The following is a 15,456-nucleotide window of genomic DNA, read 5'->3' on the forward strand; positions in this document are numbered from 1 at the left end:
AAGCAAAAGAAGGAAAGTACAAATAATCTCTATAAACAGAGCACAGATTTAACACATGGACTAAAGGACGTAATTACTATAATTTGGTAAGATACTGGATACATTTGAATATTCTGAGGGCTAAAATTCTTTGCTAAAATATAACAGAACTCAGTGGATCCCTAACGGCTCAGCTTTCAGTGTGTGTCTGTCTGCTCCTTTGCAGAGAAAAACTACACCAACAGGAAGTCAAAGTGCTAAATGGAACAGAATTTCTAAACGTTAAAAAAAAATACCAAGTAAATATCAGACATGGAGCATTAGAGCAAAAAAAAGGAAGCAAAGAAGGTTAAGTGCTCATTATGGATTGGTTTGCAGTTCTTTATGTATTATTAGAGAGTCGATAGCAAACTCTCCTGCTATTACCAACACAAACACAAACATCACTTATGATGACAGGCTGAACAACTATGGCAACAAGGGGATCCATTACCACCAAACTGAAAAGGCATAGTCACAGAATCAAGTAAAGTCCTTCAGTGGCCAAGCTATATATATCTTACTTTGGTCATAGGTATTGTTCTTACCTACAGGTTTATAGAAACCGTCTTTGATATGCACGTAGTATATCACTCTATAAGCATATATGCAAATCCAGAGGAATAAATCAGTTAATGTACAGTGTGAGAATGGCTGCTGGTGACTCCTGTCATAGCTCAGCAATTTCATGTCCATGTCCCGTGTGCTTCTGGAATTATGTAGTGGCTGCCTTTGTTATGTGTGAATTTCTTCCATTTACCCAGCACACTCCAGACACAGTTACCCAACTGAAGTCCTGGGGATTTGAGCTTACCACCGAGAGGTCCTGAGTACTCTCATTTCCCAAGGAAGTTGACAGGAATTGAAGGAAGGTCTGCATTCAAGCGAGCTGTCTGTTAAAGATAGTGTTGGTTCTAGCCATGTGCAGATTCAGATGGGGACAGATTTCTACTAGGAGATATCAGAGATCACGGGCCCAGGGTGCAGTCATTTTAGAGGTATGGAGATAGTGACCACATTTATGTACCTTGCTTAGTTAATTGCCATTGAACCTGGAATCTGCATCTACAAGAGAGTACAGAATGGCTCTAAAACAATTTCCTATGTCCAAATTTGGTACTGCAAACCACTCTAGACAGCTCTTCTACCAAGGATGAATAAGCGTTGCAAGAAATAGCCTGAAACAGTGGGAGAGTTTCTTCACTGCAATAGACCAATGCTTCCAACCAGCTGCTAAAACAGATGGATTGTCTTCCTTTGTAATGTGCTGTGTCCTTGTTTAAACATTTCTGCCATATTATTGATATTTGTCACTCTTAAACAAATAGAGAAAACAAGTCTTCTCTGTTTCATACAGGATAGATATCTTGGCTGCCTACTGGCATCCTCGAATCATGGATTAGAGCAAATCCATGGCTATGTGCACTCATTTTTCTTTCTTACACTTCAGGGCAGAGGACCAAGTTCAGCTCAGCTGCAGAGCTGGATCCAGCATTTCCTGCAGCAGCTGTAGCCTCCTTTCTTTGAACTGCTATTAATACTTGTTATCACATTCCCTAGCCTTTGTCACCACCACCTGCCTTATGCTTTTGATTCAAGTGACAGAACTTTAAAAAATCCTGAACTTTTCCCAATCATGGTAAATATTATAGTCAAGGTGATGATTATATATCTATTCTTTCCCATAAACTACAGTGCCAGGAACATACTGACTTGAGCTTTGCCGCAGTACTTTTACTGCCTTCTGATGATTTCCTTGGTGGCAATTGCATTGGGCCTTTTGTTTTGCTGAATTTCTCCAGAAACCAAAGCCTTCTAATTAAACACTCATATTTATATAATTGCTTTATTTTTCCTTTTTGATTGTGATTTATTTCAGCTTAGAAGGGATTATTCTGATGCCTTTTTTCTCTACGATAGTTTTTGTTTCTATGATAAGTATCTAATTTTATTTGTTACTTAAGGCCCTTAAATTCTGCAAGGTTTGTTCAGTTTTTCTTGTGATCAGTACTTGAAATGTGACACTAAGCTCTGTAGGGCATGTGCTGTTTCTGTCCTGAGTTCAAATAAATGAGGCCTTAGGCCATTTATGGTTTAGACCATAAATTCAGATGTCAAAGGAACAGGTGGTAACGTGACACAAGCTGTTCTTGCTCATTGTACCAGTTTCCTCTGCTCAATCTCCTACTGCTCTATCTCTGTCACAATCCCAAATCACTCTCCAACAATGGTTACTCCATTTTGGTGGGTTCAGTTTCTGCCCATTGATAAATGACAGCTTCTCTGCTAAGCAATGTCAGTCTGGAAAATGTGGAGCTTGGAATCTGAAAGCATGTCTATACTGGCACATTAACTCAGGCACAGAACTGCATTACTGTGATTAAAGCCTTCTGGGATAAAGCTGGCTCACATTGCCCAGGCTTGGAGCCTGTGCAGAGGAGCTCAGGTCCATCTGCACAGCAGCTCCGACTCACTAGCAGTCTGCTAGATTGAAACACTGTGGGTTGTGGTTCAAGAACTTGCAAATAGTAAAGAAGAACAGAAGTTTACCAGAGAAGTGAAAACAATGGGCATGATGTATTAGATAAAACAATATAAAACATATTAGATAAAACAATTGCTCAATGTTTGCTCAGTCACTGATTTTGGAGATTTTTTTTTTCTATATAATCTGATATCCTCCTGGTGAGCAAGTGTAGACAGTGTTGGACTTTCTTTCTAAGTGAGGACAGAAGGAATTATCTGCCAGTCTTTTTTGTGTAGCTGGCTATATCATTTTAACCAAAGAAACTACTGACTTTGTCAGTTTCTTTAGGATCCTCAAAAAATTTTATCCTAAGCACTATTAGTCTTCAAGCATTGTGTACACCTTAAGTAGTTCTCACAAAATCCATGTGGTTTCATCCCTACTTAAAGAAGATGTGTAGTGAAGGTAAGAAATGATGCTCACTAACTACAGCTGTCACCTTGTAGCTATGAATATTTACTACCTTGGGTATTGAAGCCCACAAAGCCTAAAGTTGGGCACAGAAAATTAGAAGACGACTCTTTTGTCAATTTGAACCTTTTTGACTTCTTAAAACCAAAAGTTCTTATTTCTCAGCATCACTTGAAGATTGCTGCCATAGCAACATCTCCCATCTCTGTTAAAAAAGCTGCAAACAGAATTGGGTGGAAAGTGACTTCATACAAACGATGGCTTGGAATATTACTTGACTTTCTGATCCTGCATATTTCTAGGAACCCCAAGTTATGGAACCTCATCGTCTCTCCCGAATTACTATCAACAGTTATCAAAAGCTGATGAGACACATTGGAGACTAATGGGTCATTAGAAAAAAATGTTTTCTTCACCCTTCCCCAAAAGGCAAAGATGAACTATGCACAGGCTCGTTTTATAAGAAACTGGGCCAGCCTCTATTAGCATATGTGCTAGACACATGGTCCAACTCTGATTTTCAGTTTCCGCCTCTCAGCTTCTGCAGGGGCTTTGCTGAGCCCTTTTTGCTTTGCATCACCTCTCCAGCCAGCGAGGCATGAGGACCTACAAGAAACTATGCAGAGCTGAACCAGAACTGTCCAGGAGCTCATAATCACTGCAATACTTTCCAATTACTTGATACTGATTGTCCCAACACATTACACCTGTGACTAACACCTGACATAAACATTTCTCAAATCTTCCCACCCTCATCTTCAACTAGAACCACCTGCACTCCCTCTCCCTCTCACTGAGTAGCTGGACTGGGTCCTCCCTGGCTACTCTTTCCTGCCACCTACTCCACCATGCACTTACTCAATCCATGCAGAGCTCCATGATGTGACTGGCTAATGATGGGTCTGCTTGGCAAGTCACTTTTCGACAGAGCACTGGATGATTGCTAGCACGGCTACTTATCTGTAGCTATATTATTACAGCATGTCTTTTTGATTAATTAGAATGCAGAGCTGTAAGTTTTAGTTTCACAGTCTCGATGTTGTTAACTAACACGCAGAAGAAAGGGTCTCCTCTTCACAGCTTTACATATTTGAAGGTGAGAGAGGAAGAGGAAGGGATTAGAGTAGGGCAGAAAAAGTATATGCAGCAAATATGGATATAATACAGGGTGGGAAGCACTTTGAGGGGTGTGTCAGGGATAAACAAGGTCTTAGATGTTGTCACAAACCATCAAAAAGTCAAAAGAGATTTAAAGAAAAGTATTAAGTCTGATGTGCACAGCTTCACTCACACAAACAGAAAAGAAAGCTTTGGGGCCTAAAGGCTGCCCTGGGCTGCTGACATTTCAAGCCAGCTAATTAGGATTTAGCAAAGGAAGCAGAAGACGGTACACAGAAAACATGGCATGCAACGGCTGCTCTCTGACCATACCAAATATAAGGGAAATATAATTTCTAAATCTTAATAAAGAGGTGATGTAAAAGGAAATAACATCTCTGCCTCACCCTGTCTGGAGCTCAAGATCCACAAAGAGGGAGACTATGTATTCAAATCTGAGTGATTAAAGTGTATTCCTAAACCCAAACCTAACTATTTCTGTATAAGGATGTTACTTCTCAGCACGCTGTGCTGTCCTGAAAATACAGCTCTAGATCTAAGCTGGATCTTCGTCTTATCTTTCATCTCACCCAAAGCTGCTTAGTCTTTGTGTACATGTGGGCTGACCTTTCACTTTTCTAGTCTATTGCTGTTGAATTGTTCATAAGTCTTATAATCATTAGACAAGGTTAGCCTTCACATTTCAAAAAGGAACATTTTAATTTTTTTTTTGTGAAGCTGATGTTGGCTGTTTTTGCATCATTGTAACACTAGATTATGCAAACCAGGTGCTGACCAGCAGATACTTTGCAGACTGCTGATTGTGGCAATATTGAATCAGACTAAAACATATAGGAATATGGGTTACATAGATCCATTTTATTCCTAAATGCAGGTATTAATAAATTGGCAAAGTTATTGGCCAATTGACTCAAAGTATAAGCATTAAAATAATTCATCCTGAACAATGCGTAGTTTTATTTTATGTTTAGCACAGTAGGCTCACCTGCACGAATTTGCTGTGCTTATTTAATATCCTCTTTAAGATGAAAAATTATGCCAGTCCTGTGGTAATAGCATCTTTTGACGCTGAGAAAGCATTTCACTGGATTGAATGGCAGTTTCTCTTTACTATGATGGAAATTTTAAAATTTGCTGTAAATGTATTGCATCAGTTACACTGTTCAGAGCAAGGATGCATACTAATGTCACAATACTATCTCAATTTTGACTTTCGAGGGAGACTAGTCAAGGGTGCCTACTTTCAGTGCTATTTTTGCTAAGGGAAGCAAACCAATCTTTAAAAGACTAGGGAGATTGGGTGGAGACTCTAAAAGAGAATGCATTAGAGCTGAGATCTTGTTTTTGCAGAACTGCCCTTAAAAAGGTGTCCCATTTTGCTATACATCAGTAACCATTTGGAGCCTCTAAAACAGATTCTGCAGGGAACTACAGTTCCTAAACAACTTCCCAGATATGCAGTGGATCACGATTCAGCCAAAGATTTTTGGAGCTGAAGTGATGACAGCTGTGGAACTGCTGTGAGTCCCTCACTACTCATTAAACTGAAAACTTACAAGTCTGAGGACCTTCACAGTGGCCTGCATGGGGTATAGTGGGGCTTCAAATGAAAAAAATACTTTAATTTAAGCTTGGATTTTCACGCGATTTTATGAAGGAAGAATTCTTTAGAAGCATTATGGACTGTTCTCCCATGCTGTGATCACGGGTGATGTAAGGAAGAAGTGTCTCCTCCCCTTGCAGTAAAGCATATCAGCATGAAGAAAAATGTAAAATCCTTATGAATTCTTAAAAAGCTATACAATTTCTTTATTACTTTTCCTCATTGTTCTGAAAGAGTCAGACAGAAGTATGCCAGCAGTATTAAAATGAATAAGCCTCTGCCTCTACAAACGGAAAGTAAATACCTTCAGTAAAACAAGGCATCGTGTGAGCAACTGTGGTACAAGCTCTTCTTGCATTTCCTGGCTTCCTGCTTCCCCCACATTAAATGTCAGAACTCTCTTCTATGGTATTTTAGACTGCTTTCCTGCATTATGTTCACATTAATGATGCTGAAAGAACATCCTCCCACACTGGTGCTTTCCAGTACACATCAACACTTACTTGAGTCTATTACTGTCCTCTCATGCACCAAATGAGCTTGAAGCTTCTTGCAGATAGGTGTTGGCAAAGATCCTTCCACTGCCAGCTCACAGCTGTAACCTGTAACCTCCACATCAGTCTCAGTGCTACAGATTTGGGAAGCTAGAATTAGTCCCTATGGCAACACAGAAATCGACAAAATACAGGTGAAATGTTGAGAGGTACCTGATGAAACTAACTAAACAACTGGTTCCAATTTATCACAGGCTCCTGCAATTAAGAGTAATCAGATCATCATTCGCACTATGAAAAACACTGCAGATAACACTGCATGACCAAGGAAATGCATTTTTTGAGTGGAATGTGATCCTTATGATAGGATACAGGAGAACCAGAGAAGGCGATAGGACATTTAGTTGGCCCTGAAATCAACAATGTCTAACTGCCACTAGTTCTTGGCAACCTTTGCCTTTTGGTAACATGGTAAACCGAGGCATATACAGAGGGAAAACCAATCTAAAATCCTTAAATACTAATTTTCTATTCTTGCACCAAAAAGAATACTGCAACTGAAGGAACTTTTTGAAAATTCATTAGCCTTGTACTCCTCTTATTTGTATTTATAGACTTTAACAGGTTTAAATATAAGGTGATGTGAATTAAATACACATCAATGCAAACATTTAGGAATAAAGCCCTCTAGTATCAAAAATTGAGGTTTCACTAAGTGCTTAGAAGTTAAACACAAAATCAGTAAATAAAGTTTAACAAAGGTAAATTGAAAGGCAAAATGAACTCGCTCCGATGAGTTCCTGTAATTCCCTTATGGAATGCTAGTTTCCCTACTATAATTAATTTTAAACACTAAACCAGTATGTCTATTTTTTGATAATTATAAAAATGCATTCATCCATGTCCTGGCAAATTATTAATATTTATCATAAGGAATATCCTGTAGACATTAAGAATCAAGGGGGACAGAGTTTTCAGCAAATTCTTACACAACTTTACTGAAACAATAATGGAGATTTAAATACCTATGGGTCCAAACCAAAGAGACATATAGGGCTAAATCCTCAAGCTTCCTTCCTAGCATCTACCTCACAAATCACTCAGGCAAAACTTGCACTGAATCTCAAAACCAAAGATTTCAGGACTGCAAATTTGTGATACTGCCAAGTATCCTACGTGCTCACTTCATCCGTGCTCCCTCCTGGGAGCCAGGAGTATCAAGTGTTCTAAAGGGATGAGGCCATAACGATGTTATAAAAAGATTATGAAAGCCTCTGTAGTTCTCTTCCATTCCAGGGATAACTTCAGTGATAAGGAAACTGCATCATGACACTTTTGAGTTACTTCTCTGACATTTCAGCAACACTGATTATCAGTAGTTCTGTTCATGGATATTTTTAAGCCTCTCAGCCCATTCGAACCTAAAGCATCACACTTGTAGGAACTCAAACTCATCACCAGCAGCAGTAAGAAGCTACTCTTAAGTCAGTGGAAGTCAATGGAGGTTTTGATTGCATAGAAGCTGCTGGATCAGATGCACGTGATCTAGTTATATGTTGGCTTATTGGTTATGATAAACGTGAAGAGCAGAAACTGGAACCAAATATGAGGCACAGCATTTTGCCGTTTAAAAACTTGGGTTCCATCTAACTTTCTTTTCCATTAGAAAAAACCCAAACCCACATATCTTTCTAATTTATGAAATGAATGTGCTTTCCTTCAAAACACACCCCAATCCAGAGGCAGGAAACAGAGCTATTTCACAGAATAGCTGATTCTAACACACACACTAATGTATGTGTATATATATATGTATACCTTTGTGAATATACACATTAAAACTTCCTTGGTTGATAGGTTGGTTCTTAAATGTTACATAATTTGTTTGAGTGAGGAAGCAGAAACTCACCCACAGTACCAGTAAGGATTACAACAGCAATGATCAATAAAACCCATTTCCCATTCCAAAATTATAGGTAAACACCAGTTTATGTGTTCATTAATTAGTGGACAGATTAATCCCCACAGATGAGGAAAACAGAGCTGAACATTGGTGGGAATATCAGGAAATCTTTGCAACCTTTCCTGCAACAGACTGAAGGAGCTGGATTTTCAGAAGATAACCTTAATATTTTTTCTTTTCGTTTTGCTGAAACAGAGCAGCTGAGCTCTGTTTGCGATGGGGACTGTAAAAACACAAAGGAGCAGATGAGACAGAGGTAGATAAGAAAAGACAAGAGTGTATTTGTTATCCTGTCTCTACTCAGTAACTAAAGGAGGCAGGAGCCACACCAGTGTTGGTACAGACAGATGTACATTACTCCCTGCGCAGAATGATGATGCAACAACCTGCGCTCCTACAATGCAAATTAACTTACTGCTGACTTAAGCTAACAAGTTAGCTAACATGCTAAATATACCTATAGGCTGAGAAAAGAAACTATTAGATTTAGACTAATCCAAAAGTATCAGAGGTACACGGGGCAATCATCGTGGTGTAAGACAAATGGAACAACTAATGATGTTTTAAGGATGAATAGTTCTTGCCTCTGAAAGCAGAGTTTTAACTGGTTTGTGCTCTCTCGCTTTGATCTGACATTCCCAATTTTGTTCATCTGCTGACCATCGAGAGCAGAGTGAAAGACTTAGAGTGTGTGATTGTAGGGTGCTATGTTTTATGTCAGCATTCTTCATTATTGAGTTGGCTGTTTGTGCTGCTGATGTGTAATGTTGTGAAGCAGATGAGCTGGTAAAGTATGAAGGGTATTCTATAACCTTTGCTGTACTTTCAATTACCTTACAGTAACTTAGAATTCAGAAAGGCTGCTCTGAGCAAAATCAAAATACAATAAGATAAACTCCATCAGGAACTGAAGCACTAGGGCTGTTGTTGAAGGAGGGCAAAATGGTCTAATTAATAATTATTGCATCAAACTCACACAGCAGTTGCAGTAATGACACTGATGATATTGATGGCATTGAAGATGAAGTTTAGTTCAGAATGGAAATGAGCGGAGTATTCATCTTCGACTGCGTGTTGCTGTAGGCAGTGGAGGGCCTCAGAGCTTCTTTGTTTTGCTGTTCTGTTGTTCAGCTGGTTTTCTTTGATAGTGCAGCTCCAAGTGATTAATACATATATTTACCCGAGACAGAGCACGTTCATTTCACTGGAGGCTCATGGCTGACGCTTGGCCATACTGAAGAATAGTCATTTATGGGTTTTTATTCCTGCTGTTTAGTTTTTCAGTGACAGCCACATGTAGGTGGATAGTTATCTAAGGGGGTCTCCCAACTTCTTTATAATTTTTATAAAATATTTCTTCTTTGGTTCATGAAAGCTGTTGGCAACAGGGAATGCCAACTCCTGCATCCTGAGATAAGGTTTCAGTCTCATCAGTATTTGGTTTCCATTCAGACTTCTGTTGACATGTTTTCTTTCTTTCACTTTACTGATGTATCTGTTTGGCTTGTGTTATTGTTCAGAAGTAAACACATCGCAAAGTCTTCCAGTAACCAAGCTGATTTATGTAGGTAGATGAGGTCTTCATCAAATGTCAGGGTCAGTAAAGCTCCCACCGACTCTGATTTTAATGCCTGCTGCCTTGCAAACACCATTTCTTAATATGAAATGTCAAATCCCAGAACTAGAACAAAAATCACTAAATAGGACCAAAAGCTAACAATGAAATCCAGAGCTTGGAACATACCTCAGGAATTCATCACAACAACTGATGCCCATAACAGTAGCACTGTGATTCTGAATGGGTCATGTCATACAACTAAGCTCAAGAGAGCTCTGTGATCAAAAGAAAAGAATCAGATTTACATATACTGGATAAAATCTTTTCCCAGTACCATTGAATTTGATGGCAAAATTATTCCTGACTTCAGCAGAGAGAAAGATTTATTTCCTTGCCTCTATCCAGACTTCATTCACCTGTCATGTAAACTTCAAGGTTGCAAGCACAATCCCAGGTGAGACAGAGGTGCACCCAAGCATCCCAGGAGTTTACTCAGGTAAGTAACTCTCAAATACCTAGATAGACAAAAGTTTACCACACAAAGAGTGTGACAGGCTTCCAGATACACTGTACAAAACAGCTATAGCACCTGTTTAGCTAGACAGCTGCAGATTCTGCTAATTAAAGAGCAGCCCTCTGGTGGGTGAAGATCTGGTGTAACAGCTCTGAACTACTCACTTCAGAAGAACCTGTTAAGAAAATGGTGTCCACTCTAAATACTTCCCTGGCTTCAGGAGTGGCCACTTGTGATAGAGATCAGTCTTTGACTGTGCACCTTACTTTCTGCCTCCCTCAGCAGCAGTGAAATGCTGGGTCACTTGGTGTTGAAACTTCTCCAAGTGAGTCTTATCTGTTGCCTCAGAAGCAAACTTACTACTTGCCTTCTTTGTGTTTTAACTTACTTTCCCTAAGGATAACACTTCAAAGCAGCAGCTAATGTTCTGTAATCTCTCTATTGGACCATCTTAACATCTATTCATTCATTTACAAAGAGTAACTCTCTGTCTGTGCAGGAGGAAGAATGTAAATATAGGAAGTACTGTAGAGGCCTGGACATATTCCCAGGCTTTACCATTAATTTGTATGTTTAGTATTAGTAACAATTGTAGGTTTCAGTCATTCTAAGTTGTGAATTTGTGTGATGCCTTAAGTTATTCAGTTTGTTCTTGATGCTACACATCATAAAAACTCCACAATCTTTTAGTCAGGAGTTTAACTGATAGCACAACTAACCTCTCCATTTAACCAGGTATACATGGCATAGAGCGTGAAAATTCTCTTTTCCCAGGACTTTCCTCTACCATTCCCTGGCTTTTGTCAGGAAAACTTTTTCATACGTTTGCAAGCAGATATGATTGTTGCTGAGAACATAACACAGCAGTAGAAACAGAGATGCTGAAAACTTTCATTTCCAAATAGCCATGATTCTATGGTTGTCTTGGTTTGTAACATCCAGTTCCAAATTACTGAGTATGGGAGAACCTCTATCCCAAATTCTCAGCAAATGTCAATCCACGTAAGGCAATCAACTCCAAAACAGCTACCAAAGTCAACCATAGAGAGGATTTTGCTCTTTGCTTTCCACAGAATAGAGAAGGCTTGTTTTTTGTTAGCATTTCTGTCAGTACCTCATCTCACCATATATAGTCCTACACTGATATATTGGTATGTGGTCATTTGGTCATGAATTGGACTAGGAGTGGCTGGCAGGTGTTCAGTCTGGATTCACCGATTCCTACTGAGAGAAAGCTATCAGCTTTGTTGTTCCACTAGATTTATATTATTACAGCTGAAATCAGAACTGGATCCAGAGAGTTTTATTGTCTCTGATCAATAACTAATGAACAGCGCTAATATTGTTCATGTAATAAGGACACAATATGTCCATATGATATATGAACAGCATTCAAACAAGGAGTCCCAAACCTAGTTTGCTGGGAAATACCGTTTACTAAGGGAAAACAGAACTAAGACTCAAGAGAGTTCTACTGAGTTCTTCAGGTCAACAAAACATTTAGTATCCGAGTGGGAACAAATCATCTCACCTACCCTGTATTAATGGGAATGATATTTTACTTTGTACAGGATTTACAGAATAATAATACCTTATACTGGCTAATACAATGTTTATGAAAGCCAAAGAAGTATTTTATGGATAACATTAAACCTTTAAAGATCTGCATTCTCCCTCAAGACCTGTGCAGAATAGGCGCTGAAATTGGGCCTCCTGCCCTGACATGCTATGGCCGAAGTAACCTTCAAACTCTCCAAAGCTTCCTCTTACATGGATCTCAGCAGAAGGGAAATATTCCTGCCTTTTTAACCAAAAGCTTCATTACACTAAAATTGTTAATTGGTCACTAAATAATTTACCCTAACACTTTCTCTCAAGTTTACATCTGCTCTTATTTAGCACCATTTCTTAAGTATTTTATACAGTATCTACTTTCTGGTTTGTTTTATGTTTTTTTTTTTGTTTTTTTTTTTTTAGCGGATATTCAATGCACTTAAGGCTATTTTGCTGTACACACCCCTGCCTCACTGTTTTTTACCTTTCTGTGAACTATAGAACATTTGTTTGCAGAATAAGCTTCATGGGCAAGTTGCTGCATTCAACAATATTTTTCCTCTTTTCTGCTACCACATGCAGGGTGTCCATTCTGTCTGGCCAAAGCAAACGCAGAAAAGCCAAGACTGCCAAGTAATTTGTGTTTTGTTTGGCATTGCTGGAGTAAGTGGTAATGTGACAGGCAGTATGTGTGCAATCTACATATTCAGAGAATCCTTCATGGTCAAAAACTGACCATTAGAAAACAAGGATGAGTAAGAATGCACAAGTTATCCCAAAGTCAAATGCTTTCTAAAACTATATTGGCTTTAATAAGAAATGGCAGCTCCAGGCACCACACACATCTTTTTATACTGTCAAACATAAATGCACAGGAATGCATAGTACATGATTAGAAAGACGAGTCACCAGATCTGCCAAGAAACCTGTGCACCTTGCCAAATAAATGCCAGTCAGGTTAGGAAGTACAGACACTGACTCTGGCCTTGGCTTGTCTGAGCAGTAAACCTTTGCCGTGCTAATAAATGGTAAAGCACAAAGGCATTTTGGTTTACTAATGTATGGTTAGGAACAGCAATATATTGGTCCTTGAAAAGAAGACTCACTCTTCTTTCTACTTGTCCGTTCTTCTCCCTCAGTTTTTAGAAAATTTTAGAATATTTTAGAAATATTTTAGAAATATTTCCCTCAGTTTTTAGAAAAATAGTTTCATGTTCTCCCTATCAAGCTAGTGGTATGCTCCTCTGTTACCAGTCATGAGCGATACTCTGCACTGGAGTGCACAACCTGTTTTAATGAGCTTTGGCAGAAGATGAGATTCATTCCCCTTCCCCCTATCTAATTACAGTGTGCCATTTGTGTCATTCTGGTTCAGGATCTATCAGCAGATCTATTAGAAACACCTATTTCTAGGGATTTATAAATAAGCAATAATAATGAGGTTATAAATGACTGAAGAAAGGCATGCAGCTGCAATATTTTTTTGATCCTTTTTACGCTGTTTACCCAGTTGGTTGAAGATGTTTTTGAGGTCTTACAGCCCTGTGTAAAGAGTGAAGTTTCCTGCAATTAACATATGCTGTAAATTGATTCATTTTGGTACTTGAAGGTGTTTCATACACTCTTGTAAAACAATTCAGTGACAAAGCAATTTGTGAAGTTTCACCCATGGTTCAAAGCCCTCATCCAGTAAGGACAAATACACATATTTTACTTTCTGCAATTTAGGAGACATTTTGTATCTAAAGGATGACTGATGTGCTTAGAGTCAAGCTTGGTGAAAGTCTTCAGCAGACCTAGATCTGCAGTGACAGGCTGAAGCTACTTTTCACCCCTGAATATTGATAAATTACTTTTAAAAAAAAGCATTTCACAATTAATTTTAGTTTTACTCCTTTGCTAACCTTGGTTTTCCCAGGACTCAGATCCTGGCAGAAAGGATATATGTAAAAGTTTTGCACGTGGACCAGCCAGGGATATAAATTGCCGCAGTGCAATGTATGCTATTCTGATGATTAAAGACAAGACTTTGCCATCCTTTCCCAATTTTTCTGAACCAAACAGGAATTTTGCTTGAATAAAATCTGCATGTGAGCTGATCAACATAATGCTCAAGTTGCTTTTGAATTTTCTTAAGTTTTATGGATTGAAATACGTACACAGACACACATATATGTGTACAAAAAAATTGGTGGTTTGATTTTCTAAGCTGTCAGTCATTCTCTAGTAACTGTAGTCTGTAATTGAGGACAAAGTCAAAACATATCCTTCTTGCCTATAGAGATGGGTCCTAAAGATTTTTTAGGGTTATAAAGCCATCATCTTACACACTAATCAGATCTTACAATATTTACTGTTTAGTAGGATTGATTTAGGGTCCACTCAAAAGATTTGGAAAATAAAGGTATCTATCCTCACAGTTGTTGTCTTGCTTTAATACAGCAATGAGTCCTCTATTTTTCTCATTCCTATAGTGGGATCCATGTTCAACTTTCCTAGAAATCACAGTCCCAGCTTCACCTAGTGACTAAGCAGTCAACTGCAGTGTGTTTTTTATTAGCCCACCTCCTTGGAAATTCTGCAATCTGAGCCCAAATCTGAAGCTTCCATCAGGCCCCAGAAAGGAAAACCAGCTGTGAAGTACGTATGACATCTAGCCTGGCTCCTTAGAAGCAAGTCATTGGGTGATCTGTATAGTTCACAAGCTGTACATCTGGAAAGAATAGGGCAAAGATAGCTGTAAAGATGGACAGAAAAGTGTCCCAGATCAGCTCTTTCACTCAATTTCATGACCCACCTAAATGTAAGTTAATGTTTTCACAAATAATTTTTTACTGCCTGGGATCTTCTTCCAGGGTGCTGAACAACATCAGGGTTGAGAATACAAAAAAAAGGTAACAGCTAAAATGAATAGTCAAGACAGAGTGCTACAATAGAGACAGAGGCCAAAGACTTGGGGAGCAGTAAGACAGGAATAGGAAAAGGGAACTCCTTAAACCCAGATGTATAGAATTCCCTGTGACCGTGCTGAAACAATCCACATGTTGTGTGACTCCATGCTCCATCATTCCTGACTAGCAGTCTGAGCATCTGAAGGACTCCATGGAAAGTGGCTCTATATCCCTTTATCCTTCCAATGCAAAACTCAGAGCGATCTCTGCACTAGCTCCCCTGTCACTGTACGTGAAACAATTTAAATTTAAAAATAACAGGAACCCATGGGCTCTACGTTTAGCCTTAGATGATGCTGAACTTGTAATATAATAAGAATTAATTCCCATCTGCAGGTGCCTGACATTTCACTCATATGTATGACTGAACAGATAAAACATGCGAGAGCTAATGCAGATATACAGTTCCCACTACTCACTCATGTCTGACTTGACTGAGTGCTCTAAGTGTCATCGCAATGCAAAGAAAAATAAATACAACAATTCATTTAAATATACCTGTTATTTCCTTTCTGTTACACCAAGAGTCTATAACAAAGTAGTTTCTTTCTACACACAGGGTTATCAATACTGTAAAGCTGATAATCTGAAGAAAGAAGTGCTTTATAGGAGGTCACAAATGCACGGCAATTTTTATTATCGCAAGCCCACCTCACTCCATACCACTATTTGACATGCTTTTTGCTTTGTTGCTGTATTGCATTTTCCAGTCTCAGCTTTGTTCTCTGAACACTGAATGTCATG

Source organism: Tauraco erythrolophus, chromosome 10, assembly GCF_009769465.1.
Source record: "Tauraco erythrolophus isolate bTauEry1 chromosome 10, bTauEry1.pri, whole genome shotgun sequence".
Taxonomy (NCBI): domain Eukaryota; kingdom Metazoa; phylum Chordata; class Aves; order Musophagiformes; family Musophagidae; genus Tauraco; species Tauraco erythrolophus.